An 18,980-nucleotide genomic window follows, 5' to 3' on the forward strand; every position below is an offset into this window, starting at 1 on the left:
GACTTACATACTTTACTGCCAATGAAATGCCAATGAACTATAGTCGCTATTGTAATACCGGAGAAACAGCAGCCTTTCATGGAAAGCAAGATTACATGGAAATCAGTATAGTAATGAAAAGATTCTCTTGTATTTTGTGATGTTGATTTAGGGATAAATATTGGCCAAGACACCAGAGCTTGCTCCCCTGCTCTTCAAAATAGTTCCACAGGATGTTTCACAGCAACAGAAGATGGCCTTGGTTTAACGTTTCACTGAACGACAGCACCTGCAGCAATGCAACCCTCCCTCAGTACTGCAATAGAGTTGCAGCTTAGATTTTCAGCAGTAGGATTTGTAGGTGATTATCCCTCAAACTACAAACTGAAACATGATCCAGATAATTTGGTGACACAATTTTTATTTGCTTGTAAGTCCTTCCTATGTACATTAATTTGCCACATTTGCACATAGAACCAGTGTTACAATAAAAAAGGAATCCAACAGGACATCATCAGAGTGTGATATTCCTTTTATTTCTAGAGCATTGTCATCTTCAGACTTTTATCTGTAAGTTCAATTAATTGAATAAAACTGTTTAAAATTGACCCTAAAAGAAGGTTCGATTTGACATAAGAAGCAGTGACTTTCACTGAGGTACATGTAATTGGATGGTGTTTTAATAAGGCTGTGGCAATGTTAGAATGCCTCTCATGCAGACGTCCCTATCCAGCAAAGTTGGCCTTTATCAGCATTAAATTAACTGATCACCAAAAGTGCACGTCACATACTTCCAGGAATAAAAACACAGATTCTTGCACTTATCCTACACTGCAACTCTTGTGAGAAGATTTTTGGTTTTGCTTAAAGCTCATTAATTAGTCCAATGGATGTGTTATTAAATCTGAGACATGTCTGCTGATCTTATCATCTCAATATGAAGGGCAACTGTAGCTGCCATTGCACTTAGCCATTTGTTCCCTGTCTGACTTACAGCGCAGGCCTGTAATTGAATAAACTTGATTACTTTCTTGCACTGAGTTTATTTTTTTGTTTTCTTTCCCACAGGAGGAATTTATTCATAGGACTATCTTGAAGTTGGGATAGGCTAAATTTAAACAGGCCAAATAGTTAGTCAGACAACTTGCAACAGTGCTGCTGAATAGTGTTAACATCACCCCTATTAAAAATGTCTAACTGTTATGAAGTTAATTTGAGCAATCCTGCTGTGACGATGCACAAATTGAATGGCCAAATGGAATATAGGATCATGATTGGATGGACTTTTAAGGCCACCCCAGCTGAAGTGGGTGAGCAGACAAGAGATGAAAATGGCAGAATATTGGAGGTATCCACTCTGGCTCAAATGAAGCCCATAATTTGTCAATTAACTAGAGGAAGTGATGGCATAGTGATATTGTTACTGGGTTAGTGTCATAAATCTAATCCTTTTGTTTTCTAAAAGCTGCTTCTTGGCTCAAGGATATGCTGTCCTTGATTTTTTTCAGAAGGGTAACAAACCAGGCTGGGCTCCGACCAGGCTGGTTTGATACAGAGGTGAAAAGGATTTTGAGAGGCCTTTTGATTATATGTAAACGGATGGGATTGCAGGCCAAAGTGGTCATGTTTAGAAGTGATCGGGAGAATGAAAGGGGTGTGGTCAGCTGTCTAGCTGAGCAGTTTAGTTCAGTCCAGAAGTGGTTGGGAGTTCTACAGTGAGTTGTGTGGAAACTCTCTCTTCTGCCCTTCTAACTTCAACCTGTAAGCATCTGACCCTTTTTTTGTACTGTGTTTTAAAGGGGTTTGCTTACTGGGACTGTTGTGTATATTTGGAACAGCATACTTAAGTCTAGTTTGGATAGACTGTGTTCTGTAGGTGTTCTTTATTCTGTTATTTGTGTTTCATTGTGTAATTTTGTGAGTAAACTTTTTTGTCTGTTTTAAAACCTGGTAGTCAACTCCGCTAGCTGAATCCAGGTAATGTTCACTGTACACTTACCAAAACAAATTGCAAAGTTATAGTCTAGGCTGCCTGTTTAAGACTGTTTTGAGTGGTTTGGCCTAGTCAATAACAAATATCTCAGCAAGATCATTACACACTGAGCTGTTCTAGTGCTAGAGAATATTGCTGCTGACCCAGTCTGGTGAGGGAAACAATAACGGGAAAAGTATGCTTGATCTCATCCTCACCAATGTGCCTGTCGCCAAAGTTCATTAGGGATGGGAAACTTACATCAGATACATATGACCCCAAATCCACAGAAATGTGCTTGACTCGTAACTGCCTTCTGAAATAGCCTAACACACAATCCAGTTGTCTGAATCATTAAAACATCCCAGAAATGGACTGAAACTGGATTGACCACCTGGCATTGACCTAGGTACAGGAACTGACTATGTAAACTCACCCCTGTCACCTGCATGACAGTATCAATAAGAGTGTCCGTCACACTGTCCATATGGAATGATATCCTTTCTTCACAGAGCTGATATTCTCTACTGTGTTAAATGACACGCCCACTGTGTTAAATGGGACAGATTTCAAGCAGATTTAGCAACTCAGAACTGAATTGAATTAAATTAAATTGAATTGAATTTATTGTTACATGTACCAAGACACAGTGAAAAGCTTTGTCTTGTGAGCAATACAGGCAGATCACAGAGTTAAGTAGCACAGATAAGTGAATAATAGGTAAACAGTGGCAAAAACAAAAACACAAGTACAGGCAAATGTTAAGGGTTTGTTCAGTATTCTAACAACAGTAGGGTAGAAACTGTTTCAAAACCGGCTGGTGCGTGTGTTCAGGCTTCTGTACCTTCTCCCCGATGGTAGAGGTTGTAGATAAACATTGCCAGGGTGGGATGGATCTTTGAGAATGCTGGCGGCCTTTCCTTGACAGTGGGCCTGGTAGATGGATTCCATAGATGGGAGGTTATCCTTTATGATTGCCCGGGTCGAATTCACCACTCTGTGTAACCGTCTCCGATCTTGAATGGGAATGCTTCCGGCCATCTGCAGCAGCAGACACATATTCCAAATCAATCTGGAACCTAAACAGAAAGTCCAAAGAACTGTGGATGCTGGAATGAACGGTCATGGGAACTGAAACATTTATTCTGCTCTTTCTCCACAAATGACACCAGACCTGCTGAGTTTTTCCAGTGATTTCTGTTTTTACAATCTGACATCTCATGGCTAAGGTCATTATCCAATTACCATTACCATCAAGCCAGGAGATCAGTGAAGAATGGAGGAGGGTGTGCCAGGACCACCATGAGGTATGCCAAGGGATGAGTGAGCTACAAAGCTGAGCTTTTTACATGCCAAACAACATAAGCAATTAGTGATACACGGAGACAAGCGATTCCATAGCCATGTGATCAGATCAAAGTTCTGCAGTCCTTCCTCAACCAGGTGTGGTCAATTAACCAACTCAGTGAAGGAATAATCTCCACAATTTACACCATCCTCATTGAGGGATCCCAACACATCAGTGCAACAATCTCAGTCAGAAGTAAAAACAACGAGGTAAAAACAATGACTGCAGATGCTGGAAACCAGAGTCTAGATTAGAGTGGTGCTGGAAAAGCACAGCAGTTCAGGCAGCATCCGAGGAGCAGAAAAGCCCTTCATCAGGAATACAGGCAGAGAGCCTGAAGGGTGGGGAGAAAGTAGCATAGAGTACAATAGGTGAGTGGGGGAGGGGATGAAGGTGATAGCCCGGGGGGGGGGGGGGGGGGGAGGGTGGAGTGGATAGGTGGAAAAGAAGATAGGCAGGTAGGACAAGTCATGGGGACAGTGCTGAGCTGGGGTAAGGGGAAATGAGGAAACTGTTGAAGTCCACATTGATGCCCTAGGGTTAAAGTCTTCCGAGGTGGAAGATGAGGTGTTCTTCCTCAAGGCGTCTGGTGGTGAAGGAGCGGCGGTGAAGGAGGCCCAGGACCTCCATGTCCTTGGCAGAGTGGGAGGGGGAGTTGAAATGTTGGGCCACAGGGCGGTGTGATTGATTGGTGCAGGTGTCCCAGAGATGTTTCCTAAAGCGCTCTGCTAGGAGGCATCCAGTCTCCCCAATGTAGAGGAGACCGCATCAGGAGCAACGGATACAGTCAGAAGTGCCAGGTGATGATCTATTTCAGCTCCTTCAGAGGTCCACTGCATCACAGATGCCAGTCTTCAGCCAAACCGATTCATTTCATAGGATGTAAGAAATGGTTGGAGGCTCTGGATACTGTAAAGGCTATGGGCCCTGACAACATTTCAGCAACAGTACTGAAGACTTGTGCCCACGCCATGCCATGCCTCTAGCCAAGCTCTTCCAGTATGACTATAACTATAACAATGGCAACTACCTAACAATGTTGAAACATTGGAGAAAGTGAGGGCTGCAGATGCTGGAGATCGGAATCAAAAAATGTGGCACTGGATGAAGGGCTTATGCCTGAAACATTGATTCTCCTGCTCCTCGAATGCTGCCTGACCCACTGTGCTTTTGCACACGTTTTGACTCTGAATGTTGAAACATACCTAGATATGCCTTGTGCGCAAAAAGTAGGGCAAATACAACCCAACCAATTACCACACAATAAATCTAAAAGTTCAGAAGAGGTCATCAACAGTGTTATCAAGTTGAACTTGGTTAGGAATAACCTGCACTCTCACGTTCAGTTTGGGTTTCGCCACTCAGCTCCTTACCTTGGTACAGCCTTGGTTCAAACGTGGACAAAAGGGCTGAATTCCAGAGGTGGGATGAGACTGACTGCCCTTGACATTAAGGGTACATTTGACTCAGAGTAGCATCAAGGAACCTGAGCAAAACTAAATCAATTGGAATCAGGAGGAAAATTCTCTGCCAATTAGAGTTATACCTATATGGCTGTGGTTGTTGGAGGTCAGTCATCTCAGTTCTAGGTGTTCCTCAGGGTAGTCTCCCAGGTCTAACCATCTTCAGCTGCTTCATCAATGACCCTCCTTCCCTCATAAAGTCAGAAGTGGGATTGTTCACTGATGACTACATAATGTTCAGCACCATGCACAATACTTCAGATATTCAAGCAGTCCATGTTAAAATATAGCAAGACTTGGATAATATCCAGATTTGGTCTGACAAATGCCAAGTATCATTTGTGCTGTATATGTGCCAATCAATGACCATCTCCAATAAGAGAGAATCCGACCATCACCCATAGATATTCGATGGAATTACCATCACTAAACATCCCAATATCAGCACCCTGGGGGTTACCATTGACCAGAAATAGAACTGGAGTTGTCATAAAAGAATTTAAGAGCAGGTCAGAAGCTAGGAATCCTGCAACAAGTAACTAATCTCCTGCCTCCACAAAATCATCCACAATCTATAAGTCACTAATCAGGAATAGTCCTGCTCCAATGAGACTCAGAGTACTTGACACTATCCAGATAAGCAATTGAATGACTCATTTGAACCTGCCTCACCACACTCTCAGGCAGTACATTTCAGTTTCTAATCTACAGGTTAACTCTTGGAACATCGGTAACACTCAGGGAAGACTGTGTTCCACTCCTTCCAAGGGCAATCTGTTCTTTCTGAGGCTGGTCTGAAGGCCATACGTTACCATAAACTGGCACCTTTGAGAAGTTTTTGAATGAAACAACTTCCCTCTTAATAATGGGCCTTTGATATTCATGTCACATCAGCTCGACCTTGAAATGTCTTTGTGTCCTACAATACTTTTCCATGAATCTGCCATGGCACTGACTGTCCTCTGTTATACTGAAATAACTTGAAATCTGCTCCCATCCACCAGGATAACAAGTATAGTGGTGACTACGAATGTGGCAGAGTGAGTCTCAATTATTTGCAGTCTGTGACTGGAGCAGGGTGAGACCTAAGAACTTACTCTACCAGTAACTGACTTGAGTCAGTGTCAAATGGCTGCCAAGGCGATAACAGGCTGACGTGTTTGTAGTTGGCTGATGAATGTGTCAGTCTGTTGCTTCTGGGCTGATCTTGTATTAGTATGCGTGCTTGTTAGCTTCAGCTACTGATGGAGTCTCTCGGGGAAAATCAGATACATGACACAGGTCCTGTGTTTTACTCTCAGCTAACGACTAGAACATTTCCCAAATCACTTGGACAATAATGCTTATAGCAAGAAATTAATTTCCTTTCATTTTTTCACTGATTATTTCATAATCTATTTCAGGCAATGCGTATATTTGCAGTCTGATGTACCATGTCACAATATGCGATGGTTTCAATGGAATTTGTGCTTTCTGTTATGTGTTTATTTCTAGGATATAATTGCAAAGGAAAGAATTATGCTAAACCTCCATTGAACCTTCTACTGAATACAATTCATATACAGGGACAGTAGAGGGCAAAGCGGAGGTTTGTAAGTATCATACCAGAACCACACGAAAAACAGACCTAATCTCTTCTCTTGAAAAGAGCAGGTTTAGAAGCAACCTAATAGATGTCTTCAAAATTTGACAAAGTCCTGACGAAATATTCTATCAGTGTCTATTCTCTTTGCAAAGAAAGGTAAAACTTGAGCCCATCAATATAATAGTCACCAAAAAATCCAATAGGGAATGCATAAGAAATGTACTTACCTAGGGACTGGTGACAATGTGGAGCGCAGCACCACAGGGAATGGTTGAGAGGAATACAGTAGTTCACTTAAAGGAAGTTAAAAACCACACAATTCCAGATTTTGGTCCAACAGGTTTATTTGGAAGTACTAGCTTTCAGAGTGCTGCTCCTTCATCAGGTGACTAGTGGGGCAGGATCATAAGACACAGAATTTATAGCAAAAGTTCACAGTGTCATGCAATTAAAACGATGTATCTAGATTGCTGTTAAGTCTTTCATCTTTTAGAATGGATTGCAGGTTTCGGTTCATTAATATGTAAATCCCAGAACTACTGTTAAGTCACATTCCCACGATAATTTAAGATTTTATAAAAAAAGGTGACATCTCAGCTCAGGCAATGTATTAAAGGTGTGAGGTCAGAGTCTGTCTGCATCCCTATCTTAAGTCAGACTGGTTCTACTTCTAAAGTAGGAATTTATAAAATCTTATATGGATTGACTTCAGGTTGTGTGCTTTTTGAGCAAAAATAGAATGTATCTGCAAATATAATTCTGCAAATGTAAATTCATTCCATAGACTTTAATGTGTATGTGTGTGTGCATGTGAGGGAGGGAGAGAGAGTGTGTGAGTGTGTGCATGTGAGTGTACATGAGAGAGTGTGTGTTTGTGTGTGTGCATGCTTGGTAGAGTGTGTGCATGAGTGTGATGGAGTATAAGCCTGTGAGAGGGTGTGGGTGTGAGTGTGGGGTTGTACGTGTGTGTGTCTGAGAGACAGCGTGTGTATGAGAGAGGATCTGCGTGAGTGTGTAAGTATGTAAGAGTGTGCACATGTATGTGTGCTTGAGTGTGCATATGTGAGAGTGCATAATGTAGTGTGGTCACCTGTAGTGTAACATGAACCCAAGGCCATCCTCAATCGTACTGAACTTGGCTATCAGCCTCTACTCGGCCATTCTGCTTGCTGCATATCTTGAAGTCCACCTTAGAGGATGGTCACCCGAAGATCTGAGGCCAAGTGTCCCTGACTATGAAGTGTTCCCCGACTGGGAGGGAACACCCCCGTCTGGCGATTGTTACACGGTGTCCATTCATCTGCTGTCATAGCATCTGCTTGGTCTTGCCAATGTAACATGCCTCAGGGCATTTTTGCCTGTAGCGTACGAGATAAACAACATTGGCCGAGTCACATGAATATCTGCCGTGTACATGGTTGGTGGTGTCTCTATGTGTACTGGTGGTATACATGTCAACACTCTGACACATCTAGCAGTGAAAGCCATGACAGGGATGTAAGGTATTGTGATCAGTGTTGTCCTGAAGGCAGTTTGTTGTGAACAATGGTCTGTTTAAGGTTTGGCAGTTGTTCAAAGACGAGAAGTGAAGGTCTTGATGAAGTGCTTATCCTCATCAATAATGTGTTACAGACTGTGAAGAACATGGCGTAGTTTCTCTGCTCCCAGGAAGTACTGAACAACAAAGAGTATCCTATCGGTTGCATCTTTTGTCTGTCTCCCAAGGAGGTCATTACAGTTTCCCACTGTGGCACTTCAGAACTGGCAATTGGTGAGCTGAGCATCGTACCCTGTTCTTATGAGGACATATTTCAGCACTTTCAGGTGTCTGTCGTGTTCCTCCTCATCTGAACAGATCCTGTGTATGCATAGGACTTGTCTGTAGGGGATGGCTGTTTTAATATGTTTAGGGTGGAAGTGTAGCATCATGAGGTTATCTGTAGGTTTACAGTAGAGTGAGGTACTGAGATGCCCATCCTTAATGGTGATGTATGTGTACAAACATGAGACAGATACTAAAGAGTAGTCTGAAGGTGGAATGAAACTTGTAGATATCACCGTGCAGTTGTTTCAGTGACTCCTCACCATGGGTCCAGAAGAAGAAAATGTTGTCAATACACCTGGTATATAGAGCTGGTTGGAGGTCCTGTGTCACAAAGAAGGCTTGTTTGAACTTGTGCTTGAAAATGTTGTCATATTGGGGTGCAAATTTGGTCCGTGTATCTGGATGAAGAACTGGTTAACAAAGATGAAAATGTGGTCGAGGATGAAGCAGATGAGTTGTAGGATGGTGCCTGGAGATTGGCAGTTGTTGGTATTGAGTACTGAGGCTGTTGCAGCGATGCTGTCATCATAGGGGATACTGGTGTAGAGTGCCAAAATGTTCATTGTGATGAGGAATGTTCCCAGTTCAACTAGCCTGTAGGTGCTGTGCCACAACAGAAGCTGGGGGTTCCCTGCACTTAAAGGAAGATTAAGCAAGCACATAAGAGGTAAGAAATGTGAGGGTTACCCTGATAGAGTTAGATGTGGGAAGGCAGGAAGACACTTGAATGAAGCCTGGACTGGATGGTTTAAATACTGGATTAGTGGTGCTGGAAGAGCACAGCAGTTCAGGCAGCATCCAACGAGCAGCGAAATCGACGTTTCAGGCAAAAGCCCTTCATCAGGAATAAAGGCAGTGAGCCTGAAGCATGGAGAGATAAGCTAGAGGAGGGTGGGGGTGGGGAGAGAGTAGCATAGAGTACAATGGGTGAGTGGGGGAGGGGATGAAGGTGATAGGTCAAGGAGGAGAGGGTGGAGTGGATAGGTGGAAAAGAAGATAGGCAGGTCGGACAAGTCAAGGAGACAGTAACTGAGCTGGAAGTTTGAAACTAGGATGAGGTCGGGGAAGGGGAAATGAGGAAGCTGTTGAAGTCCACATTGATGCCCTGGGGTTGAAGTGTTCCGAGGCAGAAGATGAGGCGTTCTTCCTCCAGGCGTCTGGTGGTGAGGGAGCGGCGGTGAAGGAGGCCCAGGACCTCCATGTCCTGGGCAGAGTGGGAGGGGGAGTTGAAATGTTGGGCCACGGGGCGGTTTGGTTGATTGGTGCGGGTGTCTCGGAGATGTTCCCTAAAGCGCTCTTCTAGGAGGCGCCCAGTCTCCCCAATGTAGAGGAGACCACATCGGGAGCAACGGATACAATAAATGATATTGGTGGATGTGCAGGTGAAACTTTGATGGATGTGGAAGGCTCCTTTAGGGCCTTGGATAGAGGTGAGGGAGGAGGTGTGGGCACAGGTTTTACAGTTCCTGCGGTGGCAGGGGAAAGTGCCAGAATGGGAGGGTGGGTCGTAGGGGAGTGTGGACCTGACCAGGTAGTCACGGAGGGAACGGTCTTTGCGGAAGGCGGAAAGGGGTGGGGAGGGAAATATATCCCTGGTGGTGGGGTCTTTTTGGAGGTGGCGGAAATGTCGGTGGATGATTTGGTTGATGCGAAGGTTTGTAGGGTGGAAGGTGAGCACCAGGGGCGTTCTGTCCTTGTTACGGTTGGAGGGGTGGGGTCTGAGGGTGGAGGTGCGGGATGTGGACGAGATGCGTTGGAGGGCATCTTTAACCACGTGGGAAGGGAAATTGCGATCTCTAAAGAAGGAGGCCATCTGGTGTGTCCTATGGTGGAACTGGTCCTCCTGGGAGCAGATACGGCGGAGGCGGAGAAATTGGGAATACGGGATGGCATTTTTGCAAGAGATAGGGTGGGAAGAGGTGTAATCCAGGTAGCTATGGGAGTCAGTGGGTTTGTAAAAAATGTCAGTGTCAAGTCGGTCGTCACTAATGGAGATGGAGAGGTCCAGGAAGGGGAGCGAGGTGTCAGAGATAGTATGGGCCCCAGCTATGCCTGTCTCTTTGTTGGCTATGTAGAACAGTTGATCTTCCGTAATTATACCGGCACCACTCCCCACCTCTTCCTCCGCTACATTGATGACTGCATTGGCGCCACCTCGTGCTCCTGCGAGGAGGTTGAGCAATTCATCAACTTCACCAACACATTCTACCCTGACTTTAAATTTACCTGGACTATCTCACCTTCCACCCTACAAACCTTCGCATCAACCAAATCATCCACCGACATTTCCACCACCTCCAAAAAGACCCCACCACCAGGGATATATTTCCCTCCCCACCCCTTTCCGCCTTCCGCCTCGGAACACTTCAACCCCAGGGCATCAATGTGGACTTCACCAGTTTCCTCATTTCCCCTTCCCCAACCTCATCCTAGTTTCAAACTTCCAGCTCAGTTACTGTCTCCTTGACTTGTCCGACCTGCCTATCTTCTTTTCCACCTATCCACTCCACCCTCTCCTCCTTGACCTATCACCTTCATCTCCTCCCCCACTCACCCATTGTACTCTCTGCTACTCTCTCCCCACCCCCACCCTCCTCTAGCTTATCTCTCTATGCTTCAGGCTCACTGCCTTTATTCCTGATGAAGGGCTTTTGCCCGAAACGTCGATTTCGCTGCTCGTTGGATGCTGCCTGAACTGCTGTGCTCTTCCAGCACCACTAATCCAGTATTTGGTTTTCAGCATCTGCAATCATTGTTTTTACCTGGATGGTTTAAATCGCCTGTTTTGATGCTCTATATCCCATGCAATCCTTCTGTACAGTGGTGTGGATATCCTGTCTTGCTGTTAAAAATAGCATGATGAGTATATCACACCCTCCTTCCACCAACACCACTGCCAGTTACCCATCTTTCCCTTCCCTCACCTTTTCTAGATTTTGCCAGTTTATAGATGGCTGTACAGACAAATCGGCATTTGTCATAAGGTCAAATGTAAGGTCAGTACAGATCCATAGAGAGAGATGTGACCTCACTGCTTAGGATGGGAGCCATAGAGGGACACATCACATCTGCAGAGTAATTAGCAGGCAGTTGTATGGTACAAACACTATCAACAACAAGGACAATCTGATACAAAATCAAGCCTTTTTTTTATGAATGACAGCTCACAGATTTAATCACAAAACTCATTGCCATGTCATGAGGTGGTCGATCTACCTTTATTTGTGTCATAAGAGCAATCTGCAGGCAGAGAGGTTTCATACAGAGACATCACTAAGATTATCCTTTTCAAGATGATCAAAAAGGTGTACATCAAAATGAAATAATTCAAATACTTGTCCACAAGCAGTAAATAGAGTCCAGCAGGAGGCCAATCAGCCCATTGAGTCTATGTTCTTTGAAGCCGTTCTCTAATTAGTTCCTCTCCATTGTATTTTCCCCACAGCCCTGCACAATTAATCTTTTCAAAAAAAAACTATTCAATTCAACCAAAAGTAGGTCAAATAAAATAAATCCAATCAAGATTTCCAAAAGCATTTCTCAAAGTTTCTTTACCTTCACAACTTAGTGTGTTGTCTCAGTTTGAATGAGTAATTTAAGAAGAGGTCTTTACAAATGATGCCTCAATCATGCAATTAGTTTTAGGAATGTTGTTTCTGGAAGTTGTTAGGAAACAGCAAAGCAGGACAGAGTAACCACTAAGGAAAAGAATATAAATACAATCTGGCAATAAAACATAAAAATGGGCTGTCAAATGTTCTGTGGATGTGCAAAAAGGAAATGTTTGACTCAAACAAATATGAGTTCATTTTAGGGAGAGTCAGGAGAATCTATAATGTAGAATAGAAAAATGGTGGAGAAGCCAAATGGTTCTTTTGTGTCTGTTTTCACTAAGGACAATACAAGAAATATTCAAAAGTACAGATCTAAGTGCCTCAGGAGAATGAGGAGCTGAAGGACATTAGTATTAGTAAGAACATCGTACTGGAGAAACTAATGGGCTGAAAGTTGCTAAGTCCCTGGGACGTGACAACTTGCATCTCAAAAAAATAAGTTCAACTTTTCCCTGGTCTTTTCCCTGGACACTCCCCAATGTCCTTTTAAAGGCATACATACATACACACTTTAATTTGAAGTTGAATTTGCACCTGAGTGTAAATCTGGTGTTGCATCTGGGCCATTTATTGAAAAAGCTGTAGCATTTCATTCCTATCAATTTCAGTTTCTACAATAAGTGAGGAATCCCCAATGGTACGAGGGTGCCTGGGTGGAAGTTGACAATGTATCCCTATCTTCCAAATGTGACATTATTAGTGATTTAAACAAAAATGTAATTACATCTGTTTGCAGTCAATACTGCTGAGATGTATCCTGGCATTCATAATGCTGTCTCAATGACAGCATACTTTTTTAAAATGTTTAGCAGTTAGACAATGATTCTGTTTTCTGTCCTTTCTGTAAAACTGTTGCCAGAAACTAAATCTGATTTAAATATTTACATAATATTTACAGCACAACAGGCCATTCAACTTGGGCAGATTGATCTCAATATTGATACTCGACAGAAGCCTCCTTCCATCTCTCTTTCTGTAACTCCATCAACATTTTCTTCTATTTCTCTCTCAATCCTGCGTTTATCAAGATTTACTGTGGTCTGTGGGCCCTTACATAAGAGCTTTCCCCTTTTGCACGTTCACACCTAGACATAGTAGAATTCACACAGTGCTATTCACTGCTGTCTCTATGGAATGTGTTGCTTCCAATGATTCAAATCTGTGTTGTTCTGCTCTTATAGATCCTACATACCACTGAGTCTGTATACTTACTGGGTGTCAGAATTGCACTCTTGAGACTGCTGTACATGCCTAGACTCTCTTAGTCTGTTGTAGTATCTAACAATAGTATCTAACAATGTGAACATAATAGGCCAAAGGGCTATTCTGTAAAACAATGTGGTTCTCAAACATTCCAATGAACTAGTTATTTACATTCTAATATTGTTGATACTGGTTAAAGCCTTCTTGTACAGTTCTTAAATTCCCACCTTCACATAGTTTCAATGGTTTGTGACTCTATACACCAGAGTTACTTCATCCTGTACAAACCCATTGCCAATGCATTTGTTCCCATTATCGGATTCCTAGCTAGTATCATGTAACTCTACGCAGGACAGAAAAATAGATTGTCAGTATAGCTCAGTCATTCACTGGATGAGCTAGTCTTTAACTAAAATACAATTCTACTTTTCTTTCTACCTCTCACCTATTTTGGATTTGGGAGGGACTCCCAAGGAAATGGTTTTTTGGTAAGCTGAGATAAGTTCAACCATTGCCAAAATATTATTTTGAACTAGAATCATTGGTGTCTCTTAAGCACAAATGTTTAGTTGAGCCATGTCATCCATAGACATTGAGGAATATTGAAGGATAATCCAGGACGGCAGAGTAGAATAAAAAAACTAAGCAGAAGAATAAAAAGATAGGCAAATTAAATAAAGAGCACACAGAAGTAGAAAGTTAATGTAAAACTCTGCACCTAAATTATTCAACAGAGAAGTTAGAAATAGCATATTGGAAAGTTAAATTTTAAAAGGTTTAAGTAGACGAGGAAGAAATAAGGGCAGCAGAATGTACATAATTAAAGTATTAACTGCTAAAATGATAAATTCTGATGGGAAAATAAATTACACTGCATCAGAAAGATTCTGAAAGAGATTCATAAGCACAGAGCTTTGTTTCATTCCATGGATAACCAGAATTGTAGGCAGGGAAGGAAATTTAATGTTTCTGGTCAATTGCTTCAGTTTCTGATTATGGATGATTGGCCTGAAATGTCTATTCTGTTTCTACCTCCGTTGATGCTGACTGATGTGCTAAGTATATCCAGCAATTTCGGATTTTAGTTCAGAATTTCCACATGTGCAGTGTGTGCTTTTGTGTTACAGGTACTACACTTATTGAACCTTGAGGAGAACATGGGTTGGATTTAATACAGCTCACTGCAGGGTGAAACCTGGTGAGCAGGCATTGGTGCTATAATGGAGATATCTGTATTCACTGTTGGATGGTGTGGACAGCACACTGCCTCAGTGGTTAGGAGTGCTGCCTCACAGCACCAGGGATGCAGATTTGATTCCAAACTTGGATGACTGTGTGGAGTTTGTACTTTCTCTTGGTTTCTTCTGGATGCTCTAGCTTCCTCCCACAATCCAAAGATGGGCAGGTTAGATGGATTGACTGTATTAAATTGCTTCTCACTTTCTCCTAACCTCCATGCTAAATTGCTCCATTGTATTCAGGAAATTGCAGGTTAGATGGATTGGCTGTGCTAAGTTGATCCACAGTATCAATGGATTGGCTGTGATAAATTGCTCCATAGTATCCAGGAATCTACAGGTTAGATGAATTAGCCATGATAAGTTAGATGGCTTAGCCACAGATACAGCAGGGGCACTGGTCTGGATGGAATGCTGTTTGGAGGGTTAATGTCGACTCGATAGGCTGAATGGCCTCTTTCCACACTGGAGGGATTCTATGACGTTGAGCACGAAGAGGGAGACAAATCTGAGGCCATCAAAAAGTCAGGAGAGTTCAGAAGCTCTACAGCAGCAGATCAACTAAACAATCTCTGTTCATCTGCAGCAATATCTGGACTCAGCATCTCTCCACCTGTTCACAATCCAAAGCTGAAATCAACATTAATATTGCCTCTTTAAAATACGCCTTCAAACTAAAGGAAAGAAATAGAAATTAAACACAAACTATTATCTATCCTATACTCATCATTCATGACACAGCAACAGACACAACCTCAAATATTGAACAATCTGACGTTGAATCACAGAAGTCTCTGTAGGAAATGTCCCCAGTTCATGAAGAATAGGGTCACCCAAAGATAAGTAAATGTTCCATTTTTTTAAAGCACATTTTGGAAATTACATGACTACAGTTCCACATCTCCTGCAGTAGGAGATTAGACCTTATTATAAAGATAGCAATTTAGTGAGAGAGAAACCAGTAGCCAAGGCCCACAGGGGTTTGTGGAAAGCAAATTTTGTCTAATGCTTATTTGAATGTTTCAAGGGTATAACAGAATTGGATGCCCATGGTAAAGTGTGTGGTGAAATAAATCTTAATATTCAAAAATTATTTGTTTGGGTCATTCATAAGAGACTTCGAGCTAAATTGAAGCTTTTAGGTTAAAGATGAAACTTGTAAACTGCCTCAATAATAGGTAGCAATGAGTAAAGATCAATGATAGTCTACCTAATTAGACAACTATGCCCAGCAGTTATATACATTAGGCCAGTAATAGCTGCGTTGTATATATATATATATATATATATATATATATATAAAAACTGGATTAAACTATACTCTGGTGAAATGTAAACTATACAAAGGAAAGAGATCATGTATAAGAGACCTTCATAACATTACCAGGTAAATATAAACAAAATTTACCATCAAGAACAAAACTCACCTCATTAATCGCACTTTAATTCTGAAGGCATCCCTCTCGTCAATTTTTGTGCCCATTTTACCAAGTGCCAATTCTGGATATCTGCTGAAAGACCAGTTTCCCTTATGTGCATCTAGACAGGAGTTGGCAGTCCGTTGTTGCTCTTCACCGGCAACATGAGACTATTTGGGATGTTAAAGGGTGCAGAGAGTGATGGGGAGAGTGGGATTAGACTAGGTGGACTATTAAAGCTGTGCTGCTCAAAGCACATAATTGGCATGACTGGCACTCCCTCACTTATACAACCCCATTGTCTCACCTTAACCACTATTTAATCACTAGTTCACACAATTTACCTAGCCATAACTATACCCATCTGAACACCTTCCCTCAGTCTCCACTACCCTGTCCCCAGTGCCCTCTGTAGACCCACAGTTTGGCTTTGTCCAGTCAGGAGATTGTTACATACATTGTCAAAAAGTGTGGCACTGGAAAAGCACAGCAGGTTAGGCAGCATCCAAGGAGCAGGAGAATTGACGTATCAGTCATAAGCCCTATATGCCTGCAACGTCACTCTCCTGCTCCTCGGATGCTGTCTGACCTGCTGTGTTTTTCCAGCACCACCCTTCTTGACTCTGATCTCCAGCACCTGCAGGCCTCACTTACTCCAGATCATCACATACAGGCAAGCAACCAGATAGTTCCAAACATGAGCTTTTATTGACAGCCAATGAAAGTGAAAACAAACAAAATGAACAGAAGCTGCATTTTACCTCAATAATGCAAACCAAATACCAGTATTATGACAACCAACTATTTTAGCATCCCTGGTTATCTGTTGCACCCAGCTCATAGCTTTTGGAGACAGGTAGCAATGAGGCTGTTGCCAATGAAATATTCTACAGACACCAACCAGATTATTGATTTGAAAACCTGTTTACCTAAGTGCTCTTACTGTATGAGACAAACAAAGGACTGCAGTTCTAACTTTGTTTTATTAAAGCACTTCCAAGTTAAAGAAAACAATTCTTAAACAAATTATATGGGCTTTTCCAAAATTAGGTTGACTGCCTAAAAAACACATATACTACCCGCTCTGGTGAACCTGAATGGGTTGCTGGATCCAATTCATGGAGTTGCGTCAACAGGACACTCAGGGTCTTCTTAGTACCAAGGTGGGTCTCACACAGAGGGTTTGCCGGCTAGGTCTTCTCAGACAGAAGACAGGATGCCAGAATGATGCAGCACACTCTGACTGGAGTATACTGGAGGGCCCCCGTCAGACCTATCCAACTAGCGGAACCAGAACGTCAACAACAATTGTCTGCTACGCCACAGCCCTGGTCTCAACATGTCAATCGACTCAGTGAAGGTGCTATGCTGCTGAATGACCAATACGTCACATCAAAAAGGGAGTGCCTGCTTGGGTGTAATCCCCAAGGGGACACAATAGCCTAGTAGTGTGATCACTGAGCTATTAATCCAGAGATTAGGTTCTGGGGACCTAGGTTTGAATCCCTCTATAGTGGATGGTGGAATTTGAATTTAGAGTCTCATGATGACCATGAATCAATTGTTGGAAAATCCCATCTGGGTCACTGTTGTCTTTCAGGGAAGGAAACTGCCATCTATAGCTGGTCTGGCCTACATGTGACTCCACACCCACAGCAATGTGGCTGAATCTTAACTGCCCACTGGACGATTGGAGATGGGCCATAACTGCTGGCCTAGCCAGCAATGCCAGCAATTAATATTAAAAAACCCTTTCCTAATCAAAACCTACCTCAATAATTCAACTTTTTATTGCCATCAGGAAAGTCCATCCTAATACTGAGTTGACGTACAATGAAGCAATATTCCCCTCCTCCCAGGAAAGTCTTGGAAGTTTTGCAAGTGATAGGACGTTTTTGGGCAGTATTCACGTCTTTTTACATCATCGGCACTAACTTTTGCATCATTGAGTTGCCGATGTTATATTTTCCAGCATCGAGGCTGGTGCAAATTACCTTTGACTAGCACTGAATGCCTAAACACTTCCACTCTACATTCATTGCGAATGGGCAAAGAGATTATTGCAAATTGAAATTGTGGATTGGTTCGTGGAGCTGATGTGATTTTCTGCAAACGTTTCATCGCCAATCTAAGTGACATCATTGGCGTGTCTTTGATGAGGTGTTAGTGGTCTGTCCCGCCTGGTACTTTGTTTCTGTCTCCGTTTGCTGGTAATTCTGGTTCTGTATCTGAGTAGCTTCAATATGGGGTTCAGTTCAATGTGTCTATTGATTGAGTTGCAGTTGGAGTGCCAGGCTTCAAGGAATTCTCTCGAGGTACCTGGAGTTTGCAAAAGCATGCTGCTTCAATGTCCAAGCATCTAGCAGCTGTCAGTCCAAGATTTCGCCCAAAAATCTGGCACTGACCCCATTCTGTCCCAACCAGTTCACAGTTGCATTTTGCATCTGGAGAATAGCAAGTGGTGGCAGGAACACAGCTCACAGTGAACACCAGCAGCACCAGGTTCCATCTGGTTGCTAGGTACGCCTAAAGTGCTTGCATCAAACGAGAGGGATACTTCTTATTGGGATGTTTGATGTGGTTAATGGTTCAAGTTGGAATGACTGCATAAAAAAAATCTCATTACACTTCATAAAGAGAAACCCTCCATGAAACTTGATGTAAATGATACACAGCCAATTTTGGCAAAATTCAACTAATTTCTCAATATTAGTTGTCTTGTTTGACAATTGCTAAGCTAGCTCAGAGACTAGGTTTTGAAGGGTGTGGTGCTGGAAAAGCACAGCAGGTCAGGCAGCATCCGAGCTGGAGAATCAACATTTCGAGCATAAGCTCTTCATCAGGAATGAGGCTTGTGGCCCAAGGAGCTGAGAGATAAATAGGAGGGGGTGGGGCTGGGGGAAGGTAGCTGGGAATGCAGTAGGTGGATGAAGGTGGGGGTAAAAATGATAGGTAAGAGAGGAGGATGGAATGGATAGGTGGGACGGAAGATGGACAAGTAGGATAGTTCAAGAGGGTGGTGCCGAGTTGGAAAGTTGGAACCGGAATAAGGTGGGGGGAGGGGAAATGAGGAAATTGGTGAAATCCACAATGATCCCGTGTGGTTGGAGGCTCCTAAGGTGGAAGATAATGCATTCTTTCTCCAAGTGTTGGGTGGTAGAGTTTGGCGGTGGAGGAGGCCCAGGACTTGCATGTCCTTGGGGGAGTGGGAGGGGAGTGAAAGTGTTCAGCCACAGGGAAGTGGGGTTGTTTTAATGTGTGTGTCCCAGAGATTTTCACTGAAATATTCTGAGAGTTGGCGTCCTGTGTCCCCAACGTAGAGGACACCACATCGT

General features: G+C 42.9%; 1 long non-coding RNA gene across 2 annotated transcripts in view; it reads right to left on the bottom strand.

Annotated features, from left to right (window-relative positions):
• Positions 1 to 401: 401 nt before the first annotated feature.
• LOC140487715 (uncharacterized) overlaps positions 402 to 18,980 on the bottom strand; it is a 329,098-nt gene continuing 310,519 nt past the window's right edge. For both annotated transcript variants that reach the window (XR_011962885.1, XR_011962884.1), the window contains one exon: positions 402 to 3,030. This is a non-coding gene — a long non-coding RNA (uncharacterized lncRNA). The remainder of the gene's footprint in view (positions 3,031 to 18,980) is intronic.

The sequence above is a fragment of the Chiloscyllium punctatum genome, chromosome 17 (assembly GCF_047496795.1).
Source record: "Chiloscyllium punctatum isolate Juve2018m chromosome 17, sChiPun1.3, whole genome shotgun sequence".
NCBI lineage: Eukaryota > Metazoa > Chordata > Chondrichthyes > Orectolobiformes > Hemiscylliidae > Chiloscyllium > Chiloscyllium punctatum.